The sequence below is a fragment of the Falco punctatus genome, assembly GCF_963210335.1.
Source record: "Falco punctatus genome assembly, chromosome: Z".
Lineage (NCBI taxonomy): Eukaryota > Metazoa > Chordata > Aves > Falconiformes > Falconidae > Falco > Falco punctatus.
Window position 1 is genome coordinate 4952209 of NC_137586.1, and position 20971 is coordinate 4973179.

Consider the following 20971-nt stretch of genomic DNA (forward strand, 5'->3'; position numbering starts at 1 on the left):
TCAGCTCAAAATACGTCCTCTAAGGACCACATTAAAATTTATAGATTAAAAAAATATATCATGTATCAAAATGAAGCCAAATCAGCAGTTTTGGCCTTGCTTCTCTAAGCAGAAAGGCTTTGCTGTCTGACTTCTCCTTGGCTGCCTTTCTAGGCTTGCAATTCACAGCTGCATTGAAGCGGAGCAGGTCCAATAATGCCATTTGTTTTCCACTTTAAAAAAAAAAAAAAGAAAAAAGAGAAAGAGGGACATATAAATGGATCATAGAAGAAGGGGGCCATTAGCAGACATTTAGTCTGACCATGGCTAGAAGTGCAGATGGTTCAGAGGAACAGAGCCAACTTGGCGTTTATATAAGCTATCTTGTATCTCCCTCTTTTTTTTTTCCTGTCCTGGCACTCAGATTGATTAAGAGGTCAAATAAAGGCTGCTTCAGTGTGAGAGTGTGGATGATATATGACAAAAAATTCTGTCTCACAGTTAAGGCTTTCTAAACAACATAGAAGACAAATCAGTGTATAAGCTAATTCTCAGCCTGCTTAAGTCTTTTATTCCTGAAAGCCGTATGGACCCCTCTTTTTTTTTTTTTTTTTTCTTTTTGTCTTTTTCAAATAACCTAATGACAAATATTTAGAGAAGTGAAGAAAACCAGGCAGAGAAGTGGAATGTGAACACAAGGAGGTAGGATAGGAAGAGCATTTTTAATAAAGCAGGTGAAAAATACTATAAACATTTATTCAATAGACACAATAAATGCTCTTATACAAATGTCTTTTCTGAAGTGTAAGGAAGAAAAGCAAAAAGCAAAGTGTGCAGTTCTTCTTAACCGACTGCTTCCCATGTGGCAGCCTACCTCCTGCATTGCGTAGCCTTTTGGCTCAGGTGTTTTCTGTCTGCCAGCTTTGCAAAGAAAAATGGAAGACAGTGGAAATTTTGTAGAAGCAATGACTTCTACAATAATAAAAGTAATGCTTTTTGTATGAATTTAGGAACCTGGGATTTTGATCCACTATGGTGTTTAGACATCTGCCTTTCCCTTGCTTTAGGGATACAGGATGTCTGAACACCTAACTGCTGCCTAAATCATAGGCTCCTAATAAAGAAACCCTCTCAAGACCTAGTTGGTGACCTCTTTGAAACTTTCTGGATATAGATCTTCTCCACTGAAATTCAGACACCTTAAAGTAGTTCAGCATCTGAAACCCAGGCAAAGCTAGGAGCTTTATTAAAGGCAGAATCCCACTCCTAAAGTACATCTAAAGATCTGAGTATGAATCGAAGCTCAGGTTGCAATAGCTAAAGCAGGCTGACTGAAGTCCTGCCTGCACTTTTAATGCTTAATTATCCCAGGTGCCACAGGGATGGATACATAGAAAACAGATGGAGTGGTATTCCTGAGCATCTGAAGATAAGCAGATCAGTTAGGCCAGGTTCTGTAGATCTTGTTTGAATAGTTAATCACAGGAACACAGAGATGAAGAGAACCACATGGGTCACTGAGCCCAGGTCTGTGATATTTTCTCATTATGATTTACAACCTGGATAGTATCAAGAGCATGCCATGTGCTTCATATAGTCAAACAGTCTGACAAGCTGGTATTTATTTTGGAGCCAAAGGAGGCCTGCCTGTTTTATGTATCAAGGTTCTTGTTATTTTTTATTTTGAGGCTTGGAGGTTGCTAATCATTTTGATTACACTGTACTTTGTGTTTGTGGGGTGATATTTTTGATCACCTCCATTACTGTTGACTGTGCATTGTATCCTAGTACTTTAATTTCAAAATCACAATTGTTAAAGCTTTCTTCATAACTTTACTGAGTTATCCCCAAATGTATTTTGCTTATGGTTATTTAACACAACTACACACACATATAGTCAGTCAGAATTATCAATAAGTAAATATGTGTGTCATGGGTGCATAAGCCCACCCATATATGTTCCCCAAATTTGTACATGATTCTTATATATGTATGCATATGGCATAAAAACTTCTTAAAAATCCAACCAAATGAGAATCGTTCCATTACCTGAAGCAACCAATTATTACTTTTCCAGACACAAACCCAGAAGACAATAGATACACCTTCTGTAGCTAGGATTATTGATGCATTTTAATCACTTTGAATGTGCATGAAAGAATTAATGGCAGCTTGAAGTTGAAATTGATAACCAAAATTCTTATGTGAGTTTACAGGACAAACCCACGTTGTTATGTCTGCTTTAAGAGAAAGTGTGTCATGGAATTTCACATACTGATACACGTTTCTGTATAAATATCCCAGAGGAAGCAAGTGTGGATGATTTTAGAAGCATTTATTGGACTGTAGAAAGGGAACATTATTGAATAGGTCAATATTTTTTGAACAGTGCTCGTATTAAACACTACTAAAAGATTCAGAAAAGATCAGTAGGTATTTTAAGCTTGTAGCTGACAGAATTGACATCCAATAAAGATGGGGATAAACATATCAGTAAAAGATGTTATCTACACTACCATCTATGTATTTTTTTTGAATTGGTAGCAATCAGATTATTGACTATTAATGATTTTGTAGGCCTTGGTAAATTATTTATGAATGTGCCTTTAATAAAAAGTTTTTTTTCATGTGATTTTCATAGGAAAAGTTCTCTCTGATACATAAAGTGCCCAAAGTATTCACTGGACAATTTTTTTCTAGTAATGAAATGTCTTTGAAGTCTGGCTGAGGGTGACAAATTTAAACCAGGGGAAACCGCTTTGTAGGCACCAATATGAAAAGATCAACTAGGCTTCTGAAAATGGGCATGGAATAGAAAAAAACAGGCCTGGTAGGAAGTTTCTAACAGCAGGAGTGTTTTCAGAAGCACTTACAGATACCCAGTGTAAGAAGGCGCAACAGGAAGCGTTTAAAGGTAATTTGACTTGGGTACTAAACATTTCCACAACTGAATGTCACTAGAAAAGTCATGCATAAAATGCAAAGCCAACTGTGAAAAACCTTAAAAGTAATCCTCAAACATACATCTGAGAACACAAGTTCAGACATGTAAGCAGGAATGTATTTGCCAGAGAATAAATTACAGTAACATGCCAAAGTATGACAGCAGATAGGCACAACAGACATCTGTAGCACATAAATGCAAAAGTGAGCTGGACACAACCTATTGTGCCAAGACTTTCAGTGTGTGAGACACTTTATTACAAGAAACAGAATCCAAAAGACATACAGAAAGCTCAAGAGATTCCTGTTAACCCTCCCTCCAAGACCGGTAAAGATCTGTTATGGTGGGACAGGCTACTTAATGGATTATTACTTAGCTTTCTAGCAATACAGAAGTATTCAGTGCATTAAGCAGTGATGTACTACTAGCTTGTAAATGACAGATTATTCATTACGGGACTTCAGAGAAGTTAATAATCATGATAATGGACCACAAGTCACAAGTGTCTCTTGTATATCACTTTTTCACTTTTATAGACAAGTATAAACTTATCACATCAAACACTGGTACTATACAGTCAAGTGGGAGAATCAATTAATCTGGTTGAAAGGGTTCACAGTGAAAATTGAGGGAAAAGTTTACCCAGCACACTGCCCTGCCTTTTCCAGCTGTTCAGAGAGCTGAGGAAGAGCAACATCTTCACACCCAACATCTAACAAGCTTTTTGAGGTAAAGGCAATTAACTTTGAAGGACCTATGTAACCCTTTTGTAATAATATATCTCAATCTATTACACTTAATATATCTCAATCTATTACACTAAAATAATATCAAGAAAAGAAGAAGTGCCATGGAAAAACTCCAGCAGAAAAAACCTGAGCTCTTTAGAGAGCTGACCCTAGCCGCCTTAGGGATTACTCACATGGGGTAATAAAAGACTTATTTTCTAAGGACAATCAGAGCGATTGCCATCCATTGCCACATCTTCATTGTCCTTTTCTCCCACTACTGAAACCCAGTCCCCATTTCTAATTATTTACAAGTATTCTAATTATTCACAAGTATTCTAATTATTCCTTAAGAATCATCAGAGGAAATGAAAGGAAAATCATAGACTGCAACACCAAAAACTAAGATGTTCAGCAGTTCTCCATATAGACACCACAGAATTTCTTCTGGGATGCAACCGTATAGACACCACAGAAGTCCTTCAAGCATGCAGACAGCCTGATGTCTGACATAAAGATGTCCAGCTTTATCGCAAAAACACCAAGAGTCAGCAACTCTGCCACTTTCCCTAGTGGTCACTTCCAGTATCCAGTTTTAACTTCTAAAACTTGGTCTTGGCATGTACATGTCCACAACACTGGAAGGCTTCTTGCAGCGTATATCTTTTCCACGTGTCATCACCTATAAAGTGATCAAAGAACCTTCACACTGTTAAGAGGAGCAGACTGAGTTCCTAAATCTCTGCACTGCACTGTCTCGATACACACATCAATATTTATAGCTTATAGTTACCTGGGACAGAATATTTAAAATACAGGTGGGCAAGTTACGACAGGGAAGTTTTATGGCGACAATGTAGTGACTTTCATTTAACTTACAACAAAGCGATCCAGGAGTGATGCAGGGCATTGCTGAAATTCTGGTTTGGTAATATGGTATGCCAGCCTATTTTTTACTTCATACTTGCTAAAGGAAAATAGGTTAAAATATGATTAATTGTACTATTTTAAAGCCGTATAGTTTTGAAGGTAAGAATAATGCTCCACGCCTTATACGGTCAGAGATCTTCTTACATTAAAGAAATATTTTTCCAATCTCTTTTGTTGTGCTATAATTTTCTGATATAGGAAGAAAGCACAAATGTTTGATACATTTGGAAAGCCTTTATTCTTCCTAGTAAACTCTGGAGTTTCTTCCCAGAACTCTTAGGGCACAGGCCTAAATTCACCCCACCTGATTTTAAGCATTTATGTGATCCTCCTAGATCTTCATGCCTCGGTTTTGCTTCTAGACTGGAGAGAGCATGTTGAGTGGATCTGGAAAGAAATGCATTTCAGCTTAAGATTGCCTTTTCACCTGTTTCTTGATCATGTGGAAACATGCAGTGGGACAGATAAGTGCAATAGATTCAAAGCAGAACACACATGCGATTGTCTTCTATATGGCAAATATTGTCCTCACAGTATCAAGGAGTCAATATTTTTTCACCAACACTAGGATGGAAACTGGATGTTTTATTAAAACTGAAGAACTGCAGCATTTTGTAGAACAAAAAAAAAACCTAGCCCAGAAAGTAAAATAACTTTCCACATTAAATTTAGAGCATTTGGATGACCTTGCTGAAAGGAAAGCTAGTATTTGCTTATTTATTAATCAATAGAGAAAGAAAATCTCCTAATATCATTACTATTAATTATACAATCCTGCTATAACTTCACTGTAGACTGTAGAACGAGGTGGAAAACAAAATAACTTTATTAATGAATCTGTTTAGTGACAACGAATATCAAAATTGTCAGCTTGGCCTTCTAGACCCAACGGCATACAGTAAACGAAGTCGTTGCCATCTAGAGAGCTCGCTTGGCTTCCTAAGTCCCATGATCATTGCTTAGAGACTCTTAGACCAACTTCAGGCTTGCCGTCTTTAAACATTTTAACCAGTGGTAATGTTTTATACTCTTCCAGAAACATAAAAGGGCAGCTGGTATTGCTGATCTGCTTGTTTATCCTCCTGCTATTAAAATAATTATATTCTAATGAATTCATTTGAAGCTGGAATTGTTCAGTAGCTCTACTGTTGTTACTGTCAGTGCAAGTCAGTGCTATTCTCATCTGAAGAGTCTGATGTCTAATTTACATGCTACCAGTGCTCTGACTTTACGTATAGGCTGAGATTGTCAAATGCTGGACAGACACACGCGCAACCTAAATTTTATCTAGTCCAGAGTGAAAAAATGATCATACCTAAATAGGCTTAGACTGTCAGTGTAGTGTCATCTCTGGTAACAATATTCCAACTCTCCTTTTCTTACATCCAATGGGAAGAATGAAACAGTAAGGAAAATCCAGCAAGTAATGCAAGCAATTGTATCTATTTTTCTGAAGATAATTAATGTGTTATAATAATACAGGAAGGCTACCATCTCTGCTTATAAACACAGGCTGAGGTTATTTTATAAAACAGTGAAACCACCCATTGCTATTGTCCATCATTTATTACTTGCCTAATAAATACTTCAATTACATTTAATAAATAATGTATTCAGGCTCGGTGAAGTGATAATTCTTTAAATTAATTATTAAATTCATGCAAAAGGTTTTATTGCAAGTACTACTAAAGGAAATTTCTGCCTTTAATCTAAAGTGATTATTCATTATGTGCAGTAAAGGCTGCATTTGCATATTATTAGTGAAGTAACCTTTAGCCTTCCTGGTAACAATAAAGATGCATCTCAGTGTTGCTGTGCATTAACGGTCTTGGTTAGCCTTCCAAAACTAAAGCAACAATAAACAATATGTAATAAAGTCTTTGTTTATGACCTTCTACCAGCTGTTTTTTGATATCTCAAATATACTACAATGACAAAATGTCCAGTAAATGTATTACAGCATGTTGTTAAAAGGTGTTGCCTGCAGATGGTTAGTTGATGGGAAACAGTAAAAGTGGAACCGATTAATGCCCTAGAGGTCTGAGCAGTAAATTCATCTCAAAAAGATTTTTTGAAAGCCCTCTCTTTGATGGTCTCCCGTGCGCTGAGCTACCCTGTACTCACTGCTATCCTTGCCTGCTACACAGCAGAGCCTCTGGGATTTAGCCATGCTCTTTGGCAAGGCTCAGTTCCCCAGGTGGTAGATTTCTTTTCTGTCTTGAACAACGCTCAACACTAACATAAAGCGTTTTCAACACCATCGTCATGCACCTGCCCTAAACTCCCTGGCAAGGTGAGGAGGGACTTGGTAGGGAGGGACATCCCACTGACTTTCATTGAGAGAAACTAGACCAGATTCTCTTTTTTTCTCCCTCCCCTCCTCTCTGTCTTTTTTTTCTTCACAGAAATCCTTAAAGCAGAAATGATCCAGATTAGTGAGTCCAGAGAACCTGGTTGAGTGCTGTGAAGATTACCAGCTCACAACTGGGAAGACCTATCCTATGGATAAGCCCTTTTCCTGCAATATGGTCCTGGAGCAGAGCTGGCAATCTGGTGGTAGCTGAGCAATATTCACCACTGATTCACAGGCTGAATTCTGCAGGTCTTGACCCATCAGTCCTTCACCCATGGACCCTTCTAAGGCCTGACTGCTGGAACTTGGATATGTGTGTACTCTGGGACTGGCCCATTTTGCAGGAAAACCCTGGCCTGATCCCCCACAGAGATGTATTTTTTCAGAGATGCCACTTCATAGCGTAATGCCATGACCAGTGCTTAGATGTCAGCCAGACATGTAATCAGTGCAGGTAACACCACCCAAGCACGTGGTGAGCAACGAGGAACGTATGCAAGACTTGAGAGCACAATCCATCCCTGGGATAAACAGAGGCATTGAGCACCCCTTCCAACACCTGAAGCTAGAGTTTTCATTAAGTGGTCTGCTGATGATGGAAATCTAGGCTACATACAGGTCATCAAAAAGCTTTGAGTCCTGGGAGAGCCAATGATCCAAACCCAAGATAATAATCACAAATACTAAATTATAACCATGTTTCCTCTCCTACAAGTCTACAGTCTCAAGCGTAGTGTTTTTAATGGATAGTCTCAGCACAGTACTTTGCTTTAGCCCTCTGCTTTTAAGGTGTTTAAAAACCAGATAGTCTCCAGAAAAACAGAAGTAAAATATTAAATTGACCACAGGCACCTTTTAGCAATGTGCCAGGTGAAAAAACTTTTTTTCTCCAGAGTATGTCTCTTGCCTTTTCTTTTTCTAGCTGCCAGTACAGGCTAAATACGGGTTGTTTCAACTGCCAGGTGTTTGGAGGTAAGATTTCTGAAAAATAAAGTCACCTAATGCATCCTGATCGGAACCATGTTATTTTAAAGATGTTACTCTGTATTTAATAAATCCACACAAGGAAAGCATGTACTGTTTCCCATAGGCTAACTAAGAGGTCAGGTGGGATTTTTTTCCCACCAAATATCAAGTGGAAAAGTATTGTTGTTTGTTTGTCTGTGGTCAGTAAAGAATAGCATCTCCAAAAGGCAGTTCAGTGTATCCTAAGGTGTATAGCTGGGACAAGGAGGATAGTTTTCCCATTGCAGTGGCCAAGGTCTGTAGAGGGAACCCAGCACTCTATAGCAGAGCATCTGAAAGTACTGAAGATCACCAGGATAAGTCCTGTCCATTGTAAAATCCAAGCAATTAAAAACCCAAACAAACCTGTAGCTTATTGTGCTTTACCAGATCAAGGCAAATGATGGAAAAGCATCAGGATGATTATTAACCTGTTAATGCCCAGGACAGAAAACTAGCTTGTCTTACTTTAGCATTTTACCCTGTGTTAGTTGCCATGAGTTAGCTAAGATGCAGCTCCCCTTCCCTTCTCAAGAAGCAAGACCTGTTTTGCTCTTTAGTCAGATTTTTATTTTTTTTTGTCCCAGATTTGGAGGCTGCAGAAAGAAGCTGCTGGACTGTGTTATCTCCCTTTCCAGATCTCATTCCAAGTTAAAGGCATTTCATTGACAAGTTATTCGCTAATTTGTACAAAAAAGCAATATATATCAAATCTCTATAGACCCTGCTTTGAGATAAGAATGAATTCAGCATTTTATGGAGCCAGGCTCCCTTCCCCCATTCTGCTCGTATTCACATCTCTAACACGGAGACCTCTGGTTCACCTTTGAATCACTTATGTTCTCTTCACCATAGCAATCAGCTCAGTCCTACATAAAGTGTAAAGTGCTGACATTTTCAAGCAGCCTAATGTTTCTTGCAGTCATCTAGCAGCCTTTCAAATGCAGAATCCTAGATGCCCTTGCTTTCCTTAATCAGCTGGCAGTGAAAAAAAAAAAAAAAAAGGAATAAAAAGACCTCATATATTCTCTTGTCCGTCCCCCCCCCCCTGCAATTTGCTGTCCATCCAAACTAATCCCCCTACATCCCCCCCCATTATACAGATGCGGTGAGATCTCTGAACACAAATATTGTAAACCTCAACATAACTCCACCGATTCACACTACGGGAAATAAATTTAATTCATTCAGCTTCTCATCATCTTACAGCTCCTTTAGGGCTAATCATCTGTGTTAACTTTCTCTGGAGTCCTTCTAATGTCTAAGTGCTGCTGACTATTTTGTAGCCGAAATACGTGTGGCAAGAGAACAAATTGCCCCACAGTGGATTCCTTTTCTACAACAGTGGTTTTACTGTTAAAGAGAAAAGAATCAGGTTTGGAGTGGTGTTGGTTTAAGAATTGGATGGCAGGTTATGTGGCTGACAGTAACAGCTTCATACAGGAATCTGTAGTCAATTTTTCTGTCTTGAAAAAAACTTACAGTATTTGTCATATCATCCAGATAAACTTTGATGTCTCTTCAAGAGATCTCTTCAATAATCTCTTTTGTTTTAAGGAGAGCGATCCTTTTCTCTGCATCCTAGTTTCTTGAATTATCAAATTTTAATAGCTAACCAGCTTGGTTTTGCAGATTCGTAATAAATGTGGTCTTTAACAGCGGGTCTTGAGCACTGGTAAAAGGATCCTCCTAATGCCTGACTTTAAGCCTGACTGAAATGTGCTTTTTAGAGATGCTACACACCGTTGACGTGCTTCTGTTCAAGGCTGTGGATTCAAATTCTTGTTCTTCCACAGATTTATTGTGTACTTCTGCGTAAGGACTTTCTATCTTTAAAATACTGCTGACCACATATTTTTTTCTTTACTGTCTGCTTAACATTCTCTGAGGGGCAGGGGTTGTTAGCATGTGTTTACATCAGGCTGTGAATTGCGCACTGCAGAAATCAGCAAGATTTATTTTCCTGCTTGTTGCCTCTCCACGCCTACTTTGGCTTTCTTTTCCTTGGCCTATCTTATTACCCTTTGTCATCTTAAGGGCCTCAATTGCCATGGAGAGTTGAACTCCTAGGATTAATCCTTGTCCTCTGGCCTTTTCAACCCTGTTCATTCCCTGGTGGGAAGTCCTACTTACACCTTCCTCTGTGATACGCCAACACCAGTATTAAATCTGTATGGCAAAACCAGAACTTGCCACCTACCCACTTAGCTTCTCCCCTTCTTACTTTTCCTCCTGGTTTGTAGGCTCTGAAGGGAATACACCTCTAATGGACATTTATCTGGTCTGGTTATAGACTTATGCTCTGGATAGCCTTCTGAGGAATTCCCTTCTCTCACTTTTCCCTTGAAGTTTACATAGCATCTGGGGAGATGAACCTCCTACTTTGGGCTAAGTTCAGATGTGGTGAGTAACACCTCATGGGGTATAATCAGTTTTCAAACAGACCAAACTGAAAAAAAAAAATTATCATTTTTTTCACTAGAAATCAGATAATTCCTGTTTGTTTTCATACAGGGACCTTCCAAGGTTTTTAAGGAAGACAAACCCAAAAGCTATGCTAAGACCACTGCAGGAGAGGTGCATGCCTGCTGTAAATTAGAATATATCTCTGCTTTGCCAAGTGATTTTGGAGATAGCACTGGGTGTAACGTCACTGTCCTCTCCAGCTCTCCAGCTTTTGATGGAGGACAGACCCTTCCATTCTGGAAATGGAGCAGCAGAGACTGGGAACAGCCCCGTCAAGAGGTCAGCAGCTTTCAGAGAGACACAGCTGGAGAGATGCACTGTTTACTCCCAGTTCTCCATCACTCCCCAGTTGCCGAATATTTTTTGCTTCCCTTGCTTCACTTTTGATTCAATACTTATTTTGTGGACCAAAAATGGACTCAAGATGTTGAAGCAGTGGCTTCTTCCAGTTGATCACATTGTTCCTGTCCAGTGGTCTTGATTGGGATTTTCCTTTCACAACAGAAAATCCATTTGGGGGCTGAAGAAATTTTGAAAACTGAATAGCCTTAGTTTAAGAAAGTACCCTTTTTCTTTGAAAGTCACAAAATACCCAACCAGTTCTCATTATACACTCAGGCTGTCAGGGCCAGCAGGAGCTAAGCCTGGCACTGCAAGCATGGTACTCACTGTTCCTTCCTTCTCTCTAGAGGAAGAGTTGCAAAAGCAGACCAAGAGTTTGGGTTTTCAGACAGCAAACTCCAAAGCTGTGGCTTTCATATGTCAGCCAACAACGATTCTCTTTATAGCTTCAGTTAGGAAAAGAAAGTTTGATGAAAATCATGACTAAGAAGATGGGTGGTTAAAATGGGGATCAACTATTTAGCTCAGGCACAAGGCTGTCCACATTGTGAAGGGCACATGGTGGCAGAGGTAGGGTTTGTTCTTTCTCCTTCTCCCACTGCAGCTCTACAGCTTTATCCTTTTCCTTCTGCAATATCCAGATGATGCAAGTGCTGCTATAGATGTTATTTCAGCTTTTTGTAACTTCAGACACACAGATTACCTCCCCAGCATCCTTGTATTGCTGAGCATGTTAAAAAAGAAAAAAAAAAGGCTTAAAAATTGTGCTTTCCACTCGTTACGTTCAGTCTATTTTGGTAGAAGGGCTGAGTGGAAAAAGAAAGGCAACAATGATTGCATGGCACTGTTCGTATGCTTAGGGTGGAGGTTTATATTTTGCTAAGCCTTCCAGGAAAAAAAAACCTCAGAAAAACAAGAATGCTTTATGGAGGTATAAGGCTCTGTTGTCACCAATCAATGATATTTTGGCTTGCTTTGACTTCTTCACTGCCTGTCTCTGTCTTCAGCTGGATGTATCCTTCTGAGTAGTGCTTTTTTTGGCCTCTTTGTCTATTGATTTAGCTAAATTAATAGCGCAGCCACCAGAATGTCTGGCTTTGCATGATATTTTTATTTGTTTTGCTGTTAAAATTGTGCCTTATGTTTGATGGATCTGTTCTAGGGTGATGGAAGGACAGGGAAGGTGAAAAAAAAATATATGTGGATTAAACTGTTTTGGAGGAATTGTTGGGGTATGAGGAAGGACCAGAGAAAAGTCAGGAACCATATTTTGCATGAGAGAATACATCCAAGTGCATGCCACCAGCTGCTCTCTCTGGTATTTCTTTGTTTTGAGTAGCAGCTATTTGAAGGTGTTTAGCCAGAATTCACTTTCTGAGTGGGAAAAGTAAAAAGAGTGAGGCAGCCCATCTAATTTCTGAATCATCATCAGAGCTGAAGCGCCTGTTCTCTCCCTGCCTCCATTGACTAAGAGGAGCCTACAGTGGCTACACGCCTAGTTTTGGCACCTCAGCTTAGTGGCTAAAGCTGCCTGGAAGTCATCCCAGATTATGTTCTCTTTTCCATTTTCTTCCATTTGTACTTAAATGAACATAGCTCCTGCAACTGTGCAAGCAGGAGCACGAATAACTTAAATGTGCTGAAAATAAGGTGTAACAGGGACATAGTAAGAGTCCTGTCGAGCATCATTGTCATTGGGAACTCCAATAGATAAAACATGGGTAATTATACCACCACGTTCTCAGCCTGCAAACTGACTGGAAATTGGTATTGAGGGTGAGGTTTTGCTCAGAGATGTGAAAAATAAAAATAAAAATTGGCCCATATCAAACCCCCTTCCTTTAGCCCATCCTTTATTCTTTCTAAGTAATTATCTGCCTCCCAGGGGGAGACTGTCTCCTGCACTCGTATCTCACAGCCCAAAATCTCGTGTTCAGCCACTTTGACACAGACCTGTGTACTTTGATTAATTAGGATATTAATACTTCAACTGCTGAGACCATAGGTCTGGGCTGATAGGATTTATGCCACTTGGAAAGGGGGCAGACTGGGAACTGCTCAGTAACCTGGGGAGATTTTGCCAACCTGGAGGGGGTAGGATATGAAACAGAAGGACAAGCTGTGTACTTAAGCTGTCAAGTATTTTTCAGAAGAGTAGTTCTCTACTGGAAGATGTTGATTCAAGATCATGAAATGGGCCTTGACAAGGTTTTGATTTCACTGGGCATTTTCACTTGCATCAGAGGGGACTGAAGGGGAAATGTGGGCTCCAGGGAATTACTAAGTCACTGACCCTGCAAGCAACCAAGGTCTGTGATTCCCAGGTATAAGGAGTAAACATGGGTGTACAGCAAAAATGTCCTCTACACCCAACAGGACTAAATACCATAGGATGGTGTACAAGACAGCAAAAACCACTCTGCCATCTCCAGATATGACACTCAAAAATCCTGCTGTTGGGATGAATCAATATCAACTGAGCTACTATTAATAATATTAGCAACCATAAACTTTTTGATTTCTGGTGTTTCTGGCAAGAGTTCATTGTATCAATTTAAAGCAAAAGTTAGTGGAAAAGTAAAGCAGTGGCTTAGTATCTATTAAAGTCCTCTTTGTCTTGTAGCACAGATGGAGTTCGTATGGGTAGCAAATGTTGCTGCAAAATAGGAGAGATTATTAAGAATAAGGCAACAAATGATAGAAAATACCAGTTAGAATAATTACATTATCATGTTTTTGTATGGAAATGATTTTCCAGGCAAATGTCTCCTGTTGGAGAAGTCGAAAACAACTCTAAATACATCCTATATGTCACAGAACAAAACAATTTTAAAGTTTAAACCCCATTATTTTAGAAGAGCTATTTATTTCAAGTAGGTGGTAATTTTCTTCCCCTCCCCCAGCCCACAGATTTCAGAAGCTGTTCACCTCTCACAATTTTCATCTCGCCTGTTCTTTCAAAATCAGTTGCAATCTTTAAAGTAGTCATCTATTTCCAATGGAAATCTTCACATCCTCCTCTTTAAGCTGCTTTTTCAAACTCTTAATAAATCAGGTTGTAGAGTTAGTAATGACACTAAATAGTGGAGGACTTTCATGAAATGTTCTGAACCTCAGTTCTCTTCTCACCCTTTCTTTCATCCACTGCTCCTTGTATTTTTTTTTTTGCAGAATTTCAACAAATGCTCATTCAAGAGGAACAGGTGCTTTTATTCTCCTGCAACAGAATTTGGGAAATTTGCCAGATAACTGGAGATGAGGAGGGACATGTAAACAGGGTCAGCTGAAGTAGAATTGGATCTTGAAAGAGCAGTAAATACTTAGCTCTCACAAAGTACTTTTCTCGGCAAGAATAATCTCTTCAGAGGGAGAAAGAAGAAATCAGAAGCTAACTTTATGTTACTGAATTTACCTCCTACTGCTGCTTTACAATCAGTGTCCGCAGTGAACTGGAAGGTTTTGAAAGCTAGGTAGGGTATCATAGCACTGCGGTGTGCTCTGTAGGCACACTCCTTGTTGCAGTGCTGGAGATGAGGGGTGGCCTCAAAGGATGGGCGATTAGGATTTGCAAATCCTCGAGCCTGCCCTGGAGCCTGGCTGAGACTCTGGAGCCACTGGCTGAGAAATGTGTCGGGGTGATGTGGCTCAGGGTGTTGCTGGCTTCCCTGGTAGAGAGCCCCCAGCACGGAGAAAGGATAGAGAATTCCTCAGGGTGCATTTGATTGCACGTTTCTGCAAATTTTCTGTGACATTTGTACTAGGATGACTGTATCCTGGATCGTAAGGATATGGGGACACTACAAAAGAAGCAAGAGTCCTGAAAAAAACCATTGTGGTCATGTAGATATGCAGGTGCGCATGGGCACTAAGAGAGCCGGTGCAATCCTGAAGCAGGAGAACTATCAAATACAGCAGGGAAGCAACGTTTCTTGGCGTGCTATGAAACCATTAGTGGAAGGTGGTATCCACCACTTCAAAAGGGCATGTGGGTGAATCAGAAAGTATTCACAGAAGTGTTACAGTCATGATTCAGAGTAGGAAAAACTTGTCTCACTGTGAGAGTTTTAAGAAGTTCAATCTATTCAGTTTATCCAGGAGTAGATTAAGGGGTGAATTGATCATAGTCTACAAATATCTGTGCTGGGAAGGTATTTTAGAAAACAGCCAGTTTTTTTTAATTGAGTAGAGCAAAGCTTAAAGAGATTTGGTAGTTTGAAACAAAGCTATTGTGAACTCAGAGTATGAATGTGGTGTACATTTTTTGACTGTGAAGATAATTAACCATTGAAGCAGTTTAACTGGGTGTATGGAAGATTCTCCATCACTGGAAAATGAGCTAAAGATAAACTTACTTAAACTCAATTAAGTGCTTGGTGCAGACATAGATAGCAAAGTTTTGTGGTCTGGTATTATACACGTAAGATGAGATGTCTATGATGGTCTCTACTAAATTATAATTCTTCATTAATTATTTCTGCATCAAAGGGATACTTCTTTAGAAAGGGTGGGATTTACTCTGAAGACTGCAATTAAGAACACTGCATTATCACATATTTAATTCCATTGGAACATCAATGAGCTATAAAATTTAAAAGGCTTTAAGAAATAAAGTACTCTGCGCTTCTCAGGGCTTGCTATTCCTACCCGGAATAGTTAATGTTCACAGATTGATCCTCCCAGTTTTCAGCCATCATCAGCCATCTAGCCTTAGTACAGAACTTCCCCTTCAGGAGCAATAGCACGGAAATGGTCCTTCTCTTCCTTTGCTGTGCTCTGTGATCAACCCCCATCCCCTCCGACCTGAGGGGACAAAAGGAGTGTTGGAAAGCAAGGCAAGGTAATTAGGGCATGCTCTAATTTGTTTGTTTGTTTGTTTCCTTGTTTTAAAGCAGCCTTTTAAAGAATCTCGGGAGTAACATACAGAAATAGCAACATTGCTATCTTTCATGCCAACTTGTCCATAAGGATGCTAGTCATCTAACTGATAAAATCTATGCACAAACCCCTCATTTTGTTATAGGAGAAATTAAAAAATTGAAGTGCATGTTGTTGCCAGATCATTAGTGTTATGAGGAAGAAACAGAGGTTTGGTATGCGAGCTCTTTGTCACTACTGTGATTGTACAGAGCTGAGGAAAAGCAAGTCACAAGATTACAAATCAGTGCACGTCCATTGGTGGTGGAGATGCTCATCCTCAAACCCTGAACAGGCACAACAAGCCACTGAGATCAGCAGAAGGAAGTAGACATAGGGACTTGTACCTCAGAAATATAAACCTGTACTTGCTAAAGGAATCACTCACATCATTGACAGCTTGAGAAGCCTGCTGTCATTCAAGGAATATTGGAATGAGGCATGAAAGAGGTTGTGGGGTTATTGTTTCCCACACCAAGGAATACACTCCTCGCTATCAAGTCGACCCACCACCAAATCTATGCTAACTTTTCAGCATTCAGCACTTATGTAGGTTTTTTCCATGCAAGAGTAATGGAATCTAGGGAAAATCCTAAGGTGTTTCTGTCACTCTCAGGCACCTCCCTACAAATACTCCCTCCCTTATTACTGTCCCAAGAGAAGCGGAGTGTAGAAAATGAATGAAGAAGCTTTAAGGTCTTGCAGACAACTCCTGCAATAGCAGAACAGTGGGGGTCTTACTGCAGTACCAAAAGACCTGAAAGGTCTGTGTGAAAAGACAAGTGTGACAAGCTGCTTTCAAACCTGCTGAAATTATTTGGAGCTATTAAAAAAATATTGAAATGCTGTGTTTCAACAAAATGAAGGATATACAGAAATGTACAGACTTTCAAAAGGTTATACGGATCCAAAATACAGGTTCCTCGTACCAAAAGTGAAACTGTTTGGGTCAGCAATATTTTAAAATACCTGCATGCTCCAAGTGTGAGCAGTTAAGAAGTGGGATGGGAAGCAGACAAATGAAGAAAGCAATTATGAAAGGAAAGCTGTTATGTTCAATGTGGTTTTTGCTTTAGAAGGTGAAATACACTTACAAAGTTTGTGTTTCATAAAGACAAGCCTTAGGGAGGGAGAACGTCTCTCTACACCACAGTGGAAACAATCTGGAGCCTTCAGATTCATGTAGTTTATAATTTCCCTTGGATTAGGAGATTTGCTTTAGGTAGTTTGATCTCTAAAATAATAAGCAGGCATTCTTTACATCCCCCCCCTCCCCTCCCCAGGCAGCTTTACAAACCTTTGTCTCTGAGCTGTTTGTACTTGTTGTGCTTTTGACCTCCTGCAGTGGGTTGAACTTCTGTCTGAAACAGAGTCCATGTGCCACAAAATCAACATGCAAAACCTTTTGGGGCTTGTGTGGCTAAATGGCTCGGTACCCAAAAGTCTGCTTGTCACTGTACTTGGGGTGAAGGCAACTTTTTTTCCCCCAAGTTTATCGAAAGGGGATTCCCTTGAGGTCTTCAAAAAAACTGTGACATGTTCTTGATCCCCACTGGGCAACTGAGAGCAAATAATCCACACTTGATCTTCCTAGAAGAGGTAATCATCCTAATTTGAGTAACTCACAGTCACAAAACTACAGCTGGCCAACAGAGTTATGGGTGACCCATAGACTCCGGAGGTATCCTCTGGTTCTGAGATGTGATGAGTCTCCTACTCTGCCCTCTGCAAGGTTGGTAGGATAGAGGCATATAAACCTAAACCATCCTCAGATGACAATAGATCTTCTTATCCAGGAATGAAACCAACCTACAGCTTGAAGCTTTATGGTAACACTCTTATTTGCCCTCCTTAATGCCAGCCCTTTTCACATTCTTCTGGTATAGCTCCTCTGAGAAAGTCTTTCATTTTCAAGGTGGTGTAAAATAGAAATTATATTCTCTCTCCCTCCACCCGCAACCCACAAACCCTCAAGGAAACCAGTCTTCCAGTCCATGTGATTCAGTCCTGATAAATCAGTGCTTCCAATGGAAAATAAATTGGTTACTTGACAAGTTCCCAACTGGTTCTAACAAGAACTGGCAAAGGTCACAACATGATGAAAACTTGCTCTCTGTTAAAGCATTTCCCCTTCCACTGAGGTATCTCTGGATGCCTATTCTTGCCTTTCAGTCCTTCTTCCGCCTGCTGACATCAAAACCTCCCCTAAGGAAACACCTGCCTGAGCTGGGAAAGACGGCGAGAACTTTCTCATGGTGCTATGGGAGAGTTTGAAGAGGGAAGGAGATCTGAGGTCTTTTCATCAGTTTTGGACTTTCTCTTCCTTCCCTTCCCTGCTCTGAGGCCAAGGTCTTGGAAGACAAAGCCCCTGGCCTGAGTTAGACATTTTGCAGCTGATCTGTAGCTGCCAGAAGTAAAAGCTCAATGGCCATCTTCACCCAAGAGGCATCTGTAAAGGGATGCAAGGAAATTAGCAAGGAAGCGAGTCACAGTGAACACATCCATCAGCCTGGTTTCTTTCATAAGGACCACGACAAAATCGGCTCATTCTTGTGCTATGCAGCGTGTCCACGTAGGTACAGGATGAGACAGGCTGTTCCAGTAATGTAGTTAACGATGGTCAAGATTAACAGGTGGGACCCCAGAAATAATTACCGAGTTTCACAAAGGCTCAAAGGATGGTGAAGTGACAAATTTCCACTGAAATCTGATGGAAGCCAGACACTCATTTTTATTCATCCTTTTGAAATCTTTCCTGGTCTTTGAGGTACTTGTGGACATGATTATTATTTCTTGTTTATGAAGGGAAACTGGGAAGCTGATTTGTTGATGAGGTTAGGAATGTAAGAGAGAAAACTATAGTCATTAAGGGGAGGAAAGGGATAGTTTATGCTATAAAACCCGGATGTGTCCATGCATATATGTGTTGCACACTGTGGGAAATAGCAGATAACAATCTGTCAGATACTAAAATGAAACATAAGGAAGGAGATTTTACAGAGCATGCCAACAGATTGTGGACCTGGTGGCCATGGGGTATGGTGAATGCTAGGATATAAAGTGACCTAACCACTTATGATCTTAGCTAGTCCTACAGCTTTCACTGCAGAAACAGTTTGGGCTGAAGAACTGGTTTGGTTTCAGTATCATCATATGGTGCTTTATGGGGAAAGAAGCAGAAGAATTTGTTTTCTGCCTGAATTACTCTAATGATAGCTGGTTTTGAGACATAATTGAGAACTAAATCTTGTTGCTTGGATTGAGGACCTTTAGAGAGAGGATTGCCCATGTTCCGCTTACCCACCTCTGTACTAGGCAGTTGAACAGAAAATAAACAACCAAGCTTGCCCAACATGATGCATCCATATAGCAAGTGTTTGCAGCACTGACTTCTCCATGGCTAGGAAGCTGACCTGCAAGGCTCTCACATCTGCTGCTGCTCAGCAGAAGAGCAGCAATATATCAGTTATCTCCCCATCAGCTATGCTTTGCCCTTGCTGATGACTTTCCAGATGGATATTCTGCCAGTTCAGACTCTAGTACACACTTTTCCGGAGGCTTTTGCTTCCAGCCTTGTCCTTTTTACTGAAAAAATATGTCTTGCATCTAACACAAGGAGAATTCCAATACTTTACATAGATCTTTGGTAATTTTGGCAGAAGAACTAATGATTCTTTTACATGCTTAAATTGAGAATATGCACAGTGTGACCTCCTGTAAAATCAGTCTTCCATCAAGCAACTGAACTCTGAAGATAAAGTTACCAGCTCAGGCTCAGCATCCTTCTTTTCTCTCTACCCTTCTATCCCCAGCCCCCAGCCCTGTTTTGTTTTGTTGGCTGCTTTTTTTTTTTTTTTTTTTTTTTTTTTTTTCCCTGTTAGTCCTTTCTACATGCTTTTCTAGGCGATTATCTGTTTCTGCAGTACTTTCACTTAGTCATGAAAGAGCCAGGTTCTTGTCTAGTTTTTGCTGGTGAAATTCTCTGGAGGTCAGTGAGATAACACCAGATTTATACTAATATAACTGGTATCGCAAGATGACCATAATGCTTTTTTTCCAAGCTCAGCATAAGCTCATGTCAGAGCTGTGCTTTCTTCTTCATTATCTCACTTCTACTCCACATCTTTCCCATCTGAAATAGCTCCTAACTAAGCTATTCCTCCACAAGAGCAGGTGGAGAAAGAATCTTGCAAGTCAAGTAATAAACTAGAAAATGGTTTTATCTTCCAAGGATTTGGGGTCATTTGATAAAGTGTAAGTCCAGCTTTTAGCTCAGATTGGCAAGTAATATGCTTTCTTAAAGTTTTTAAATGAAATTTGTTAATTTAACTAGAAATTCATAGTTATTGATAAATCTTATCATAAATCAAAATTCTAGAAAATAAGGCATAGGATAAATTACTTCATTGCAGAGGAATAACTTTGAAGATAAATACTTCTTGCTCCTAAATCTCAGCTTGCTTTCTCAGTATAAAACTTAATATAATAATATACTATATATATATAATATATAATACATATAATATATAATATATAATATAAATTATACATTATATATATTATATTATATATATATTTTATATATATATATATATAAAAACCTTAAAATTCAGTCACTCTCTAGGCATTTCAATATGATGGAGTTCTTATGACGCATTCTACTTATTAACATTATTGATTTTGAGTCATCTGTACAATTTTAACTATGCATTTTTAGCTTTCCTTCCAGTCGTAGCATCTATTCAAACCCATTTTCTAAAGAGAAACTGTCAGAAACTGTAAAGAACTAGTTTTCATACATTTCCTTTAGAGTTTCAGTCACCAATGCAAGCAACCGGTTTTCAAGAGTGATGTGATAAGGGAACACATGAACTGTAAAATAATCCAGAAAAGAATGACATTGTAAAAATCCAGGTATTTTTTAACATAGTTAAGAATTGCAGCAATTTTTTTCCTGGAAAAATAGCAGTGCTTTTACCATTACAGAAGAAAATAGATATAATTTCCTCTCTATTCGCACTCCTGTGGTCAGCACTTTTAATGATCTTTGCAGTGACAACTGTAGAAAAATTTGAAAATTCTGGGAGTTTTTGAGCTCTGAAGTTCTGCACATCTCTCTGAAGACTGCTGGCATCTTGGTAACCTGTGGGCTGGTGATGGGTCATGACAGGTAGGTCATGCAGGAGGCCTAAAGAGTATGTTTCACAGGTTGACCTACAGAGTCCAATCTTGGCTCATGATGCTCAAGAAGTTTCAAAGCCTTTGTGGAAGTACCATAGAAAAAACTGTACCTGACATGCATCAACCGGT